At 40.8% G+C, this 16,855-nt stretch overlaps 1 protein-coding gene across 1 annotated transcript in view; it reads left to right on the top strand.

Annotated features, from left to right (window-relative positions):
* UBIAD1 (UbiA prenyltransferase domain containing 1) overlaps positions 1 to 16,855 on the top strand; it is a 62,066-nt gene that overhangs the window by 6,619 nt on the left and 38,592 nt on the right. The window lies entirely within an intron of this gene.

Raw genomic sequence — 16,855 nt, 5'->3', positions numbered from 1 at the left:
CATACATTTCAGTTTTATTATACCTTCCCCCCACCCCCCAGGAGAGTGACAGATGTCTTGAAACACTCTAGAGACCTTGTACAGATGTGTTGTAGGCAGTGGTGATCATAAGCACCTTTCCTGCATGGGACTGTACGATGACGTATCGTAGGATGGAGATGGCTGTCTTACCCTTTTTTATTCCTTTGGGTACTGCTTTTGATTTTGCATTTTGAGACGGGGAAAACCCCATCAAGATGCATAAACTCAAGTTTTAGCCACTTCCAATGAATTAGTTAAGGTATAACTGAACTTTATGCCCTTCTAAAGTCAATTTTCAGGTCAGTGATGAGCTCTGTGTGAAGACTTTTCACTGTAGCAGGGTGTCCTCTTCAGGCTGTCTTGGAGCCTGTGATTCCGTCCTGTCTGGAAGGAAATGTTATTTCATTGGGAGTCATTACGCAGAAGGCTTTTCTTCGCAAACTGTATTTTCATTTAACAGGCTGCTGCTGGCTTGATAGCTTTTCTTCTCCCCTCCTATTTATTTCACTCTGGTATCCTTGAAATAAGACTGATGTACTGTGCAATAAAGAGCTGTCAGGCTAACTTTGGCACAAGAGGATGCTTGTCATCTTTCTCATGAGAAACTCTTCATTCTTAAGGCAGGTGGAGTGTACTACCTTCTGCTGATACCTGAAGAAGTCTCAGAATCACAGTAGTTCCTTCCTTTCTCTCATCCTATTTTGACTCACACTTCCAACCTTTTAAACTTGGAACAAAATATGTGCTGCTCTGCTTATGATTAACTGTACCCATAGCTATGTCCTGAGGTAACTGCTTTGGAAGGAGGTAATTTTGTCCTGACTTAGACTTACCTGTGCACAGGTATGTGCTACACATTGTAATTCAAAAGTGACTTATCCACTAACTTCAACTAAATTGTAAAAAGCAGCAGTTAAACTAAAGTTGCATTCACTGGTTTAATTAAACTTGATTTTAAAAAAGATTGTATATAAGTGTACCTATAAATGCAAACACTTCTAAGAAAATGTGTCTCAGTATCTTCCTTTCTTTTTCATCAGCAGCTCAGAGACATGTCACACTCTCAATGGAATGCCCTTTGTACAATAATTTTTGTGAGGGCGAGATTAAAGATGAATGGAAAAACAGTAAAATTACTTGAGGAGGATTGTATAACCTCTTAAAAACACTATCCAGCAGGTCCCAAAGCTAACTTGAGAAATGGACAGAACAAATTTAGATCATGCTGTTCATGTAAGGGTGTGTACAGATTCCTGTTAAATTGTATATGGAGATGGAGCGGGTGCACGGCGAGAGCTGCAGAACAGCAACAACTGAAGAACTGTATTCTGGCTGTCTGCAGGTGGCAGCATTGCTCTCTCCCATTGCTGCTGTGGCTCCCTGCGGAACCCGTGCCCTAGGCTGAGAGGTGCTTCGCTACATCCCCAGGTTTGCAACGGATGGCCACAGCACAGGGGTAGGGTTGTCCAGATAGCTTCAGTCTTGTTCCACAAATTGGCCTGAATTGCGTTCTTCCAATCGCTTTTCACAGTGCTTCCAACAGGCAGCAAAGACGGGAACAAAGCAGCTAATCTCCCTAGGGAACAGGTTCTGTTCAGTTTAGTAACAACTGTAGCTTCTAGTCGTGATTAAAGATGCTAGTTTACTGCTGTTTCAAGTGGCATCACTTGAGATGGCATTCTGAATGCATCTGCTAACCTGTGTTTCCTTCGTTAAGAGCTAATTTCTTTGCAGTTTGGGCAGGGGTGGGAGTGCTCTGTAAGTCAGATTCGCATTACATTTTGGAGACTTCTCTCTTGGATAATAGAAGTAAAAATACCACTAATTGACAAATCATAATTACGTTAGTGTAATGAAGAAAACTGCTGGTTCAGGGATGCTGAACCCATGCTCTCTCTTAGCGTTTGCTCAAAATCTTACTGGAGGAAGGGAATTCATACAGATTAACAGGTTATTACCAGTTAAGTAGAATGCAGATGCCTTCGTTTTAATAGCCGGAAGACAAGGACAAGCTAGTTCTTTTTCAGTAGAATTGTGTAAAATGCATACTATGCCTGGCTATTATATGAAGGGAGTAAATCAGTCTAAAACCGCTGATCCCCAGAAAAGTATTGCTGCTCCTTCACAGTTCTACAAGGTCAATTCACAATCCTACGCACTTGTTTTTTTATGAGCTGCAAAATTTTTTATGCAGCAGACTGTATCATTATTGGAGGGGGATAGAAGGGTATCTTCCTGGATCTGTTGTTTTAGGGGTTGTGCAGGCTCAGGTCACTATATTGGTCAGCGTTTCCTCTGGATTCAGCAGGATTTATTTACAGCCTTGAGGACTAGATGTTTCTTTGTCTTTTTTCTACAGCCAGTAGATCAAAAATCTGCAGGACAGTGGAAAAAACCTCTTCCAGTATGTACTTAAATTACTTCATTTTTGTCTCTAGTAGAATTCATGTTAGCTATGTTTGCAACATTTTTTAGTGTAGTCCAGTCATACTGCAATGGGTTTTCTCTGGTGTAAGCCAGCTCTGAAGGTAAATGGCTGCAGATGAATTTCTAATGTAGAGATTCTATTTTGACAGGTACTTCTGGCCCAGGCAGGTAATGGCCGAAACAGACATTTGAAGAAGACTGGCCGGCTCTATCTTATGCTTTTAATGCCTCTGCTGATGTATTAATAAGCTTATTCTGGTCAGATGCTATGGGCTGAGCTTTCAAAACAGTGTGGGCAAGCAATGCATCAAGAGCATCCTGCAGATATCTCTGGTGTGGGGAAAAAATGCCCTGTCTGCATACTGTATAGACACTGTGAAATGTATTTCTGTTCAAGCAATTGCTTTTAATGGTCACATCTTGAAGCACTGTTGCAAAATCTTAATAATTCTACTACACTTTTAGGAGCTCAGAGTGTATTCTCCCCATTTCTTGGGTGAGTAAACTGAACCATCGCTGCTAGATCAAGGTCATGCTCCTTGAAGAAGAGTACTTGAGTTGTACTTTCTAGTCTGCTACCTTAATAATTAGGCCCCTCCCCTCACATATTAACTTGTCCTTTAGACAGCTAGTAGATTATTTTTAATTAAATCACCTTTGGTTGCTTTATTTGGAGTTTTGCTTCTGCTGAATTACATATTTAAGGAATGAAATGCTGCTCTGGCTTTTTAAAGCTATTTTTCATTTTAAGGTGCAGTTAAATATCTGGCCAACTTAAAATCTATACCTCCCAGAACTGCTAAAAAATTCATAAGGCTTAATAAAACTCTGGCATGGCTGGCTTATTGCAGCTGTATGCCTAAAGGAAACATAGGGCACAGCACTGCATAGAGTAATACGCATGCTTTACTGTTGGACATAAGTCTTTTACTCTTGTGTGTAACTCAAGAGTCAGACCCCAAATGAGCATATTTATTAGGTTTTCTTTTACACCTTCTGATGATAACTCAATACTGTCAGTGCTTATCTTTTCTATATAGTTACCTTGTAGATCACAGGAAGGTCCATGTTCTAATCCAGATGTTTCAGTGACTCTTGAATGAGATGTATTTGAAGAACATGGTTCAGCAGTCCTTTACAGTCAGCTGGAAAGGTACCTTTTCACTGAGAAGTAGTGGATAGGTTGCTGCTGTGCTTCTGGGATCTTTTGGAATTACGGCGTGGCTCACTTCAACATTCAAATCTCATTGAACTGTCAGCAAGAGTGTGTTACTAAGTGCGTGCATCTATTCCCTTGGAAGCAAACCTATGCTTGGCATCTCCAAGATTTCATATCTTAACTTGAAGAGGTTTCTTTCATACTGGAGTTTACAACCTCTGCAAATGGAGATCTCTTCTCTTCTCTTCTCTTCTCTTCTCTTCTCTTCTCTTCTCTTCTCTTCTCTTCTCTTCTAACTTTTTAAAAAACAGAACAAACCCCCAAAAAACTGTAATACCTGGTTGTCTTCTGCTGATTTCTCATCAGGCTGCCAAGGCTAGAGTGGTTTGAAGAATTAAAAATATGTAGCACCATTGTGATGCTTTCTCATGAAAACAACAAGGAGGAGAATCTGCTCGTTAATCAGATGGCTCTGTCAATAATAAATCAAGATGAACTTGCTGGCAGAGTGGTGTCACATAGGCAGTTTATCAAGGAGCGTGAAAAGAAGTGAAAACATATCAAAGACGCAGAAACCTTTCTACACTTAATAATTGAAAAGGACCTGGTGTACTGCTTTATGAGCTGGAATATGATGAGGGTCCAGCAACTGGAGGAGAGACCTCCTGCGGTCTACCTTTTAGCTGATTCGCTAGAAATCTTGTCCTAGGCAAGTATTAGGCAGCTCTGCTGCTTTGGCAATGTTTTTAAGTCCTGATTTAGGTGGGAGATCCTGGTAGCTGCTCTTTGTCCTTGCTTTATTTTGGCAAAGCTGGTCCAGTCCTTATCCAAAGGAAGGTTAGAAAGCTGATCATCTCCTCCTAGAATGGATCCTGGATAATAGAGAAAGGGGGCTGTGTAACAGATATAACATTCCTGAAGGTCCTGCTGCTCTTGGACTTGATAAACATGCACTTCTCAAGAAAGCAATAATCTTGCCATACGCTTGCCTGAGAATCTCCCTCCTCCTGTCAAATGCTTTCTCTTGTTTGTTCATGTTGGGAAATCATCAGGTAGATTAAGCCAAAAACAATTGTAATGGATGTTTCTTATGAAAATAAGGCTAATTTAAGAGAACTACATTTGTCTAGTCATCCCCTCATAATAACTTCAGTGCCATTGACAATTTTAAGAAGATGTGATAGAGGTAAAGCAATCTCAAAAATACTAAGTTACTTCAAATCTGTGAAAATGCAGAGCTTTGCTGAATAGAGGGACTGTAATTATTTACTCATTTTAGATGAAAGGCTGAGGTAAACTCAGCCGCTAGCAGACATTAGAGAATCCATATGGGACCTGTTTTGAGATACAAATCTGTAGAAAACTTCACTGGTTCCAGTACTCACAGACATACTTGACTTAACAGAGTAAGGCTCCATAACTGACTAGTTACAGAGAGTATATTTTCATGAGGTTGGGGTGGAAAAATCAATGAAAGCAGTTTGTTTAACTTCAGATTTTTCCCTGCAGCCTAAAGGATCTGCTGTTGCTACATGATCCAAGTTCCTAAGAACATGGAAAGAAAAGAGACGATTTTTCTTTCCTCTTAGCTTACAAAAATCAGTTATTCAAAACTACAGAGAAGTCTGTTTTGATTCTTTTTTCTTTCTGCAGGTCCTTACTAATTAACAACAAGCCTTATTTTCTGCACGTAGTGGAAAACGGAGGAGATAGATGGTAATTATGTCAGTTAATCCCAATAGGACTGGTTGCCAGCTTCATTTAGAGAAGTGGAGATTTGCTGTTTAATTGGTAAAAGAGCCAACTTCCAGTATTGGAAGTGATGGGTGTCAGGCAAAGGCCCATGGGCAAAACAGGCATCACATTTATCTGTTCAGTTAGTAGGCTGACAAGTCTAAGGTGTCTGCGGAACCACAGCTCAATCCTTCTGTCACGGGCGTCATATTCAGCCTTCTGGTGATCCACCTTTTTTGAGGAAAACTAGTGCTAGATCAGTGCCCAGTGCATTAACTGGGGAATGCTAAATAGCCCAGCAATTTTAACTAAAGAGCCTCCTCCCTCTTACTGTTAGGGTAAGAGGGAAAGTTCTTTAGTTCTTTTAGTTCTTTAGTTCTTTTTTGATTTGTGCTAGGAACAATGCCTTGTTACTGATTTTTGCACAAAGGATAAATAAGATGCATGTTTTTCATGAGTTCCAATAAGCTAAAAGAAGAAGGCCTGCTCCTTGAATGAGCTGACTTAGTAGTAGTGGTACGGGGATAAACTGAATGCTTCCTCTAAGGAGCAAATGCAGCCAGTTTGCATCTTATATAGCTTCTTTGCAAATAAGGCTGTGAAACATCACCACACTATGAGAAACAAGCAGTTTTTTCTTTGACCTAGAGGACAGAGGGTCTTATAAACCATATTACCTATCTTGTTAGCTGTTTTCCCAAGGGTTAATGAAATGGCTTCAGATAGATTAAAAATTATTCTCTGTATGGCACTAGGTCACTGTATGCCACAACTGAGTTGTGTTTTAGCCTGTGGAGGATAGCTCTACTGTTGTATAAACCTTAGCTCCAGTCAATATAAATAAAGTAGAACCTGGGAATAGTGTGCTGTAGATTCACTGCTGTTTTTTATGTCCTGGAGTTCAGTAAAGCCTTAAGAGAATATTTGTCACTGTGCCACACCATTCTTTGTCTGATATTTCTTCTTCCATAAATTAGTTCTTAAGCAAAAAGTTAATTAGCTACCCAAAAGTACAAAGCGTTCTTCCCAGTGGAGTGCTCTCGGCTTTCTATACAGTTCCTTTCTGCATTAATCCCTCATAGTATTACTGCTCCTTTAGACCTTTGCAATTGAGGGTTCAGCAAAAAGGTGGAACAACATTTGCACATGTGGCGAGAAGGAGATTAAGGGGAAGGATCAAGAAGGGAGTTGGAGAGGCTGATCTTCAGTAGCTGAAATCATGTTTTATTTCTTTGTGCCAGAAGATTTATTCAATTTCTTTTTGTTTTTCCTTCTTTTTCAGCAGCTCACAAAACAGGGTGTTCTGTGAGCAGTAAAAGGTCAGCGTAGAGTATTGAGCTTTCTTGCCTCTGTTCTCTTTTCAGTAGCGATAGCTTCAATTGTAAAATCTCAACTTACCTAGTTTCCAAGGTCATTGGATCCCAGTATTTTAATTTCTTCACATAAAAGGAGGAAGTATGAGCTGAGGAAACTCAACCTAAACTATCCCAGGCTCTGTAATGGTTCCATTGGTATCCCTACGTAAGAAGTGGCTAAATGCTGGTCCTGCTGTTCTAAAGAAAAAAATTATCCCTTTTATAGAAGGAATTTTAATATTTTTATACAGTGCTGCTTCATCTAGAGATATACAGTATTTTCACAGAGATGATGGTGTGACTCATATGGCTGAAAAGCCTGGAATTTGGAGAAGGGAGGTGAAGGGAGGTCCTCATATGTGAACCTTTCTGAAACTGCAAATCCACAGTATTTGTCTACTGGCCTGCTCAGTGTCTTCCTCAGAACTATGTCCTGGGAAACCACTAAACCAGAAATTAGCCTACTCCCAGTTTCTGTTACCAAGGAATGAAGTAACTTACTGTGAAGAACTGAGAGTCAAAGAGCTCAGAGGTTGGTTGATCCTCATGTCCACACTTACTTATTTTCTGGGACCAGTATTGCACAGTCAACAGCACTGTATGCATTGAGAGGAGTTAGATATTCCATTTCCATTCATCCTCAAGGACTGCTGACTGATAGATTTTATGTTTTGGAGCTTCAGAGGCCGATAAAATACTTAACATACTTTCTTTCTTCCTCCACCCTGAAACTATTTGTTTGTCTTCCCTTTTCTCTACTTCCTTTGCTGAAATCTCAAAGTGAGGTGCTCTTGAGCCCATGGAGAATTAACTTATCACTAGATGTTTAAGGAAAGCAGCTAAATGATTTTGAGGCCCTGAATGCCTCCTGAGAATTGAGGCATAAAAAGAACAATATCAATCTCTAGCAAACTAATCCAGGAGAAAAGAATGATTGTTTTCTAAAGATATGTCTGCTTGTTTTTGTGGAAGAGAATGTGTGTTGCATTCTATCTTTTGTAAAAAGCATCTTATGGAAGAAAAGTTAAAAAGAAGAAATGCTTTCAGCATTTAATCTTAAAAGCAAGGCTCGGTACATTTTAAGGAAGATAGAGTTTGATGTAGATTTTCTCTTTCATACTCACAGGCTGACCCTCCTGATCATTATTCTGCTGTTGTTGTTTTGGGAGAAAGTCAAATGTCTGTGAGACCCTGTCTGTGCAGGAGAGGAATGCAGTAGAATGGAGTATCCTGCAATGGGAATAGCGCAAATAGCCCCCCAAAATCATTTTTCATCTGCAAAACAAGTGTTTTAAAAGTAGCATTGACCCAAATTGTCAGACTTTACTGCTGTATATAAAAACGCCTCATTTGGAATTTGGCTAGCTTTTTTGGCTTAGTTTGGCTGACATAATAGCTTAAAACATCTAGGAAATGGAGCTGATGTTGGAAAGTGTTACCGTCAAATGGAGCCATTCCAGATGTGGATGTCAGAAATTGGCTCTCTGTGGCAGGAGGGGCTGTTCACATTACTAGCACAGGTGCTTGTAAAAGGTCGGTGGCCAAACACAGCCTGTGGCCTACTTTTGTCCTTGATATGCAACAGCCGTCCAAAGAGACTAATGTTCCAGCAGGCACTGCTTCACCATTACTGGAATAGCAGCTCACTCAGATACTGGAGTGATGAACTATGTGGGTGATACCTGTCTGTTAAAGATGCAAACCGCTGCATTATTCTGTGTCCCTATAATAATGAGTCAGTCTGGGGCCCATGATCACTTAAGGGACCAGCTAGAAGAGGAGCCGTTTACAACAGCAAAGTTGATGTGGGTGGACGCTGAAGTAAAGACATAAAGATGAAGGCAGTGCCTGCTGGAATGGTCTTCTAATGTGCTTCTAGAGCCTATTCCTGGCTGCTGTTTTACAGGTGGCAGCTGAATCAGAGATGGAAATGAAATAGTTTCATTATCAAGTCCTTACAGTTCAATTTGCTGTAAATTGTTCCAGCCACTGCCAAGTGAGTGACAGTAAAGAGAGCCCCCTGGCTTGGTGCCTAGCTCATGAATATAATTTCAATCAGTGCTCACTGTAGACATCCTGGATGGGCAGGATAGTATGTATACGCGGCTGCAAGGCAGGACTGAAGGCAGAGCAAGGAACCAAGAGTGGGAACAGAGCAAGGTTGAGGGGACTTAGTGGAGCTTTGTATAGTTCCAGACCTGCACAAGTTACAAGTCACTGTTGGAATGAATCATCTAAGATGTGTCAAGAGTCCAGAACTCCTGCTGTTCATGTGGGACCTGACTAGCAGCAATCCTCTGTACTCAGCCCCTGTCCCTGATGGCTTGTTACCTCGCTGCATCACTATTACGTGATGCTTTAGGTTAACTGCTTTGCCCTGTGCTTTGTCCTGGAACAGGATTCTGTGACTGATGCCACAGCTTATCTATCTGCCTCAAAAACTGGGATTCTGTACTTGCTAGAGTTTAGGATTGGGCTGTAAAAATCTGCTCCAGTCTGAAGCCTGCTATAAAACTTGTTATACACCAATGGCTGTATTTAGCAGGCTGCAGGGGAAAATAAGTTCAGACATAGATAAAAGAGAAAATCTTGGCTTCTGAAAGACTGTTTTTTTTGTTTGTTTTTTGTTTTTGTTCTCAGCATAACCTTAAAAAGTCTACATATTTTTTCTTGTAGGCAGTTAGCACACTTTTTAGAAATCCATTTTACTTAATGCAGTGTGCACCTTCGTGGTCTGCAGTGGCCTGGAAAATAGCAGCGAGATGTTTCCATCACTGCACAGCACTGGTATGTGAGAGAGTTCAGACCGACCTCTGGCTGCTCAAAAGGTGCAGTTAACAACTTGGGAAATCATCTGTGTATAGTAAATCTTACCCATATAAGCAAGTCAGTGTATCTGTCTGATTTATATCCTTCTTAACAGGAGCCATAGGGGTTGAATATTCTTTTCTTAATGCTCTTCTTACTGCCACAACCACTTTAGGTACCTGAAAGGTGGTATCATTTTGTCTAATTTTCCACATTCTTTATTCTTCTTTTGGCACCGGCCTTTGTCTAGTGTCACATTTAGAAATGAGTTCCTTGAAGATGCTTTCTTTCCCAGAGATGCATTGATTTTCCCTGTTCGTTGGTAGAGTCCTTGCATGCAACATTTACCAGTTGTTGATAGCAGCAATGCTACCAAGAGGACACCAAATATAATCTAGACTTCATGGCCTTCTGTGAAATTGATCCTCATATACCATTGCTGGTTTTGGCTTGAGATCTTTGTGGTTTAAGGGTAGATTTAAGACCATGTGTGTTTCCTGTGTATCTCCCGCTGTTTTGGGGATAGTGTGTTTCACTTGTTTTGTGTTTTGTTCTGCATGTGTGAAAGATATTTTACAAGAGCTAGCTTGGTTCCACTGTATTTACAACCTCCTCTGTGCTGCAGCCAAACACTTCACAGTCCTAAAGAGATTATTTTGTGATTTAACATGGATTCTCTATAAAGAACAGAACACTTTCCCATCCCCCAATGATGCTTCTCTGCTAACACTACTGCTTTTCAATGCCATAAGCTTGAAAAAAGTGGCAACACAACAGGAATGCTACTTAGACAACTTATCTTTTGAGCACTTCATGCTGGACTACTGCATCTGGGCTGGAGAAGTGTTTATCTGGATCTGGCTAGAGAGGAACAGGCTTTTGCTTACAATCATTTGCCAGTACCCACCAGAGAGTTGGCTTTTTCATCTTTTGTGTTTGCAGATGTCATGGGCTGTTGTTCTACAATGGCTGAGAGAAAAGCATATTCCACTGTTCCAGTTCAAACATTGTTCCAGTAAGAAACAAAAGTTAGAAATAGATATATCAGATCCTAACTTTCCTGTATCTGCAATATCCATATTTTTTCCCCTCCTGTGATGATTTTCAAGTTATTGCCTGTCTCTTGCAAGCAATGCTGGAGCCTGCATTGGATCATATGATATCAAATTAATTGGGCACCTTCTGTCCCAGCAGAGTAAACTGAGGTCATAACCTTAAAGGGATTAAGAATCCAATTATCTGGAGAAAAAAATCACTAGATTAAAGTGTCCCTTCTAACCTGTCATTGCTTAGTATTCCAAACCTATACCGTCTTCCTGTGCTGAAAGTTTCAAAAGTTCCCCAATAAAAACATATTAGAATTCCCCTTAAATAGCTTCCATAAAGATTATTGTTATATAGTGATACTTCCATCTGGGAGCCTGTCTTCAGTACTGTCTGGGTCCATATGAACAGGATGACTTTAAAAGCTACTCTTATTTACAGACAAATTAGTGCAAGGGCAGGGCAGATGGCTTGTGTGATTAAGCTGTGCACTTCAAAACCTAGAAGGAGACTTTCCTCTTCCCTCCCCCCATTTCATGTTTGATTGATTTATGAAACTCTTCATTACACAACAGGATTGAGAACTATCTAGAAGAACAAAACTGAAGACAGGGTTGCAGATGCAGGTAAAAGGCAGCTGCTTCATTACTTTGATTTTAGCAAGTACCAGAATAAACTCTTGCCTTTCAGAGTTTAAAATGATGGCTGGGTCAAGAAGAGGTTTGCCTCCATAGTTGAGCAAGGAATTCAGCACTCATCGTTACTAATTCATAATTGCCTGAGTGAACATCTCTTGCTGCTACGGATGAGAAATACAGAGAGCCATGAATCCCTTCTGGCTGCATGTTCCAGAAGAACAGATGCCCTCAGCAAGCAGTGTTTATTCTCTACAGCAATGTATTTGTTTCTGTTTACAGAAAAAGTATGTGGGTATCAGGGTTTCTGTTTTCTTAGGAGAGCTGCAGATAAATGGGTAGATTTACACACTATATAATCCAGTAGAGGATGCAGGTGAGAAAATGAGAGTCTAAGAGGTATCAGTAAAGAATCTCAGTTTTATATAGAGGCCCAACCATGCTTGTGAAGGTTGTGTGGGCTGAAAGCACATCTATTTTTTAAGAGGGTTCGCATTTGCCAGAGTGCTATTTAAAGACCTACCTTACCTGTAGATTTCTGCAGAAAATTCTGCATCAGCTGGACATCCATTCTTGATCCAGGAGATGGTGAAAGTAAGAGATCAGGAAAGCCCAAGAATGCATGAATCTAGGTACAGAATTCCGGCGTGCCTTGGGAATGTTTCCTTCCGACAGCAGGACAAGCAGAGTGGGAACCACTGCCTGTCCACTGCTTGTTTGCTGCAGGATGCTGGTGTATGGTGGGAAGTTTCCTACCAAAGGGGCAAGGAATATATATAGTTTGTTCTTGTCTGGGTTTTGAGCGCAGAGGTTGCTACACCTGTTGTTCTTTATTAGTTTAATATATGTTGATGTCTCCAAATAAATGCTGGGAACCAAGTGGGACAGATGAGCTATGACTAAGTTCTTGGATGACTGATAATGAGCAGGGACTGGAAAATCAATTGTGTTAATTCCTGGCTTGTCACTGGGACGAAGAATAAATGATAAAATCTGTCTATCTTAATGGTATTTACACATTATACAGAGTGTGATAAAATTATCTTCAGGCACCACTTGGCATAACAATTATGGGATTATTGTAGATTCAGAGGCAGGAACAGAAATCCACAATCGCAAAAACTCCCTTCACAAACGGCAAACGAGATGACACTGACCAGCACTTCATTGACCCTGCAAAAAAATGGGATGGCATCCACCACTGTCCAAGAGCTTCTGTCAAACCCTGGTCTCATTGGATGTTGCACTTTGCACATCAGTGTTATACACAGCTATGGAGGCAGCCAGATACTCAGGGATGAAAACCTGTTTTATTCTTCTGTGACATCTTTTTATTGACTTTTGTCACTCAATTTTAGCAACTCCTGGAAAGCCTTATGCTGGCAGCGTAGGCAACCACAGTGCTCTGTTGCTAAAAACATAATTAAAAGTAACACAGATTCTCCCAAGCTGCACAGTCAGTGTGGTTCAACCAAATACGCTGGCACCATGCTGCAACATGTGGAGTAGGGCCTGGTCAGTATGTGACCAAAGAGTTAGCTATTGACAGCTGTAGTAGGAAATGGAGGTAAGAGAGCTGTTAAGCCAGGACCTGTCTGCGATGATTATAAAGTCAATCCTTTCTGAAGCTGCAGGGCCATGGATCACCCTGTGTTTTCCACTAGCTTTATACCTAGATCCCCAACTTATTGCACTGCTTGTGCAAGTACATTCCTGTACTTTCCAGTATCTTGTAGCATATGCCACACAGCCACTATCAGATGTTGACACACTGTAGTTACTGGTGTCTTGAGAGAAATTCTATCAGATGACTTCAGGCAGAAAGTGCTGTTCACTTCTATGTCTCTTGTGTCCAGCACAAAATACCTTGCTTGCAGTATCGAGGTTGGCTGGAGATAAGATTTCAGTTCCGTCTCTAGATGGAGCTCCCAACATAAGAAATACTTCACTAAGAAGAGTCAAATGCTTTATTATTTGGACTAAGCTGGCTGTTTCAGAGGCTGGTGTGGAAAGGGTGACAAAGCAATCAGTTTAGGAAAGATGTAATGTGAAGAGAATGGAGTGCACTATAGCAATTGGAGCATATGTTAAAGGAAGGGGGGTCCCAGAGAATGGGGAGTGCAGGAGATGTAATGAGGAGGCATGAGTCTGAGAGCTGCTTCTTTGGGCTGAAGATTTAAATTGCAATTCAACAAGGCACATTGTTCCATGAGAATTTGTTCTATTCCATATATATGGATAGTTTGGGCACCTGTCGTAAAAGCACGTTGTGGAAGTATGACTGGTAAAGGGAATTACTGTAGACCAAGGGCACCTTAGCAAGCGTAAGTGTATGTGAGCACATCATCTCTACAGATACATGAATAGAATAGAAGGGCAAAGGATCATCCATTTGCATCAGTTTGTTTCAGCCTTTCTCATACCCCAGGCAAGTTGTCTCACTGACGTCACGGGGAGGAACATACTCTCTGTATAAGGGAAGTGTCAATTCTTTTGTGTTCACTTTCCATAGCATTCATGCAACCTCTTAGTAGGCAGGAGGGAAAAAAAATTTAAATTCAGTTTCTGTCAGCATTAACATCAGCATCAATCAAAGAATGCATTGTTTGTCAAATCAGGAAGCGGATATAATTCCAAAAGACAATTGTAACTAAGCAACCTAGCCTCAGTAGTAGGAAGCGGTGGAGAAAATGAAAGTAATGAAGCATTTTGATAACTAATTTCAAATAACTAATGTGTCAGAAAAATAAAATCTCCCTCGCTCCAGAGATATTTTGCAAAAGAAGGAAGAAAAACTTGTTGAGAAATGTATTTGCTGTGATATACCTGGCTAGCAGGCACTTTGGGGCAGGGATCATCAGGGGGTTTTGTTGGTGTTGATGTTGTATTGCACCTGGCACATGCAGTATCCTCTGCCAGTTGTGGACTGTGAACATGACTACATTCAAATAAATAAAAATAGACTATAACTAGACTAAAGGTGCTTATAAATAGGTGGTAGAGGCTTAATAGGTGACTAGTACGTAGACACATACTGAGTAGTATGTGTTATGGGTTGGTGTAAGGCACGTCCATTATGATAAATGTTTATAAAAAATATGTCAGTCGTTTATTAATGAATAGAATCTTAATGTTTGGTAGCCACATTATTAGTGCAGCTACAACACACACAGTGATGAAATGTTGATGAGCACCAAGAAAACTGAGCCAAAGCTCAGCACTAATGGGCTCCACATGCAGCTTCTCTCTGGAGGTGTGGGAATGGAATGGTCTTCACCCTTAAATGATATTGGCCTTTCTAGGTACAATTCAAGAGGAAAGACTCCTGGGCCCAAATCATCTCTCATGTGGTTGAATTGGCTTAAGCAGCGTCATAGTAAGGGCAAATTTGTCCTATTTTGCCACTGCTCGACACCTCCAGTGCTTTAAAGCCAGCATGGGAGACATCACATCTCTTGTTGCTTTCACATCTCTTTGAAGGTGGAGTCCATCTGAAGCCATATTCCTCTGCAGCCTGCCAGTGGCAGCAGCAAGCATGTATGCATATGGCTCTAGTATCATTCTTTAGTTTCTTACTAGCACAATATAATGACTAGCTCTGTTACCATATCACTGACACAGAGCATTACTAATTATGATGATTAATAGGTTTAATTTACTTAGAGTAATGTGCAATAATGCTGTTGTCAAAGCTGAAAATCAGGAGTTCCAGCTTTGGATCCTGTCAGCACAGTTGTTGTAAACCCTTTTGTGTTAGAGAAAAGTCATTGAGAGATGTTATTTCTTACATATTTTAGAATACAAACTACCTTGGGAATTTTCCTATCCACTGATAAGGCAGCTTTGCTGCCAAAAACGCTGCTAGGAGAAATTCTGCCTCACTTTTTCTTTTCCGCACTTAAAATTTTCCTTAGCAATGCTTTTGTAAACATTTCCATTTGAAACAATAAGAAATATTTATCACTCGTTGTACAGAGGTAAAGGCGTCTACATTTTTCTGTAGTGGTAGAAGAGAGACAGCACTTGATATTAAAGAATATGAATGGTATTATTCCAGCTGAGGCTACTGGCTGCATATGCTGTATAGTTCTGTGTTTTCCTAGGTCCCAGGCTATCTGGTGCTGCCTATTGCAGGTCTGCCTATCTCCTAGACTAGAAGGAGCAGAAAAGGAAGAGATTGTTTACCCTGGTGTAGTTTCATGTTACTCCTGTCGTGTGTTGTCTGAAAAACCTATTACAATTATTTGTAATGTCAAAGCCTCCAAGCCAGACTGGGCCTCAGCTGAGCTGATGCAGAGGTGGTACAGTCCCTGCGCATCCTGTATCTCCCTAGGACAGCCTGTCTGCTTTTATCGTTTCTCTCTACTACGCAGCTCTCTCTGGCTGTGACTTTCCTTCATCAGTTATATTTCTGAGATCATAGAGGTCATTTCTGTGCTTTATAAACAAGATAGAAGAGGTCAGATATAATGCACTATTTTCTGTGATTTGGGAGTCTTTACAGCTTTAATTGTTGATTTAATTATCTCTTCCTGTGGGCAAGAAACATTCCTTAGAGGTAATGCGATAAAAAATCCGCATATCCTCTCCCAGCTGTCATTCTGAGTTCTAGCAACCCTGTGCTCACAGAGGCTATAAATAAACTCTGTTAAACCAGAGCGGCTATTCTGATTCTAGTGAATCACCCAACTGACACAACTTTAATCTGTGTATCTCTGCCTCTTCCTGTTACTTACACAGTATCACATTTTGTAGTGATCTGTGTTCATGTCAGTACTTTGCAGCACAGTGTGTGTCTGGTAGAGAAATAGCTCACATGTTCGCAGCATATTAAGCCATAGTGCTGCAGTAGCATTAACTGATTAATTGCTCTGTCATAGAGGGGATACTGAGACAGGGAAAGGTCACTCAGTATCCACAGCATCACCCGCTGGTTATTGGGAGAGTCAGGAATAGCAGAATGCAGTTATGACCCCTTATCCATTGAATGCTGCTTTCTAATCTAAAAGTCTGATTTGTACTGTATATGGTATAGGTATTCAACTTTTCCTTCAAAATCTTATGTTAAGCTACTGGCCAGAGCAGTTGCCCTTTAGTATAGATGCAAGTGAAAGTCATAGTTGCTGGCTCATTAATTTTTTAGGTAGGTGATATTTTTCAGGTACCCTCAAGGAAGGAGATAAAATCTGTGATTTTTCCAGCCAAACTCAACTCTCATTGAAGCCCATAGTTAGACTTTTCTGGCTTCAATGCATAGTTATGTTCAGTGGGTAGTATGAAACTATTATGCTGCCCACTACTGGTGTGGCAAGGAGTTGAATGCATTAAAATGAGGTAGATTGCTCTCTACTTCCTACTCATAGCAGTGCATCAGTATCAGAGGCTTATTGAGGTGGAGGCTGTTTATCGCTGATGAAGGAAAAGGTGTCTGATGCATTCTGCAAGGCACTTGGAGAGACAGTTCTTTTGGAGAAAAACCTTTGCAAAAAGAAAGGATATTGCTCCAGTTACAAATTTCTTGAGAGCTGTGATGCAGGCATCCTGCCTTGTCCGAGCTGAGCCATTCAGAGCAGTGTATTGTGCTGCTGAGGTACCCTGGAAAGAGCATGTGGTCTCTGCAGAGCCTTTGCTCTGTGCCCTCCTCTCTAGAGATGTGGGAGCATGGCTGTGTT

This window comes from Rhea pennata, chromosome 22 (genome assembly GCF_028389875.1).
Source record: "Rhea pennata isolate bPtePen1 chromosome 22, bPtePen1.pri, whole genome shotgun sequence".
Lineage (NCBI taxonomy): Eukaryota > Metazoa > Chordata > Aves > Rheiformes > Rheidae > Rhea > Rhea pennata.
Note: the sequence above shows the minus strand (reverse complement) of the source record. Positions and strands in the feature narration are given on the sequence as shown.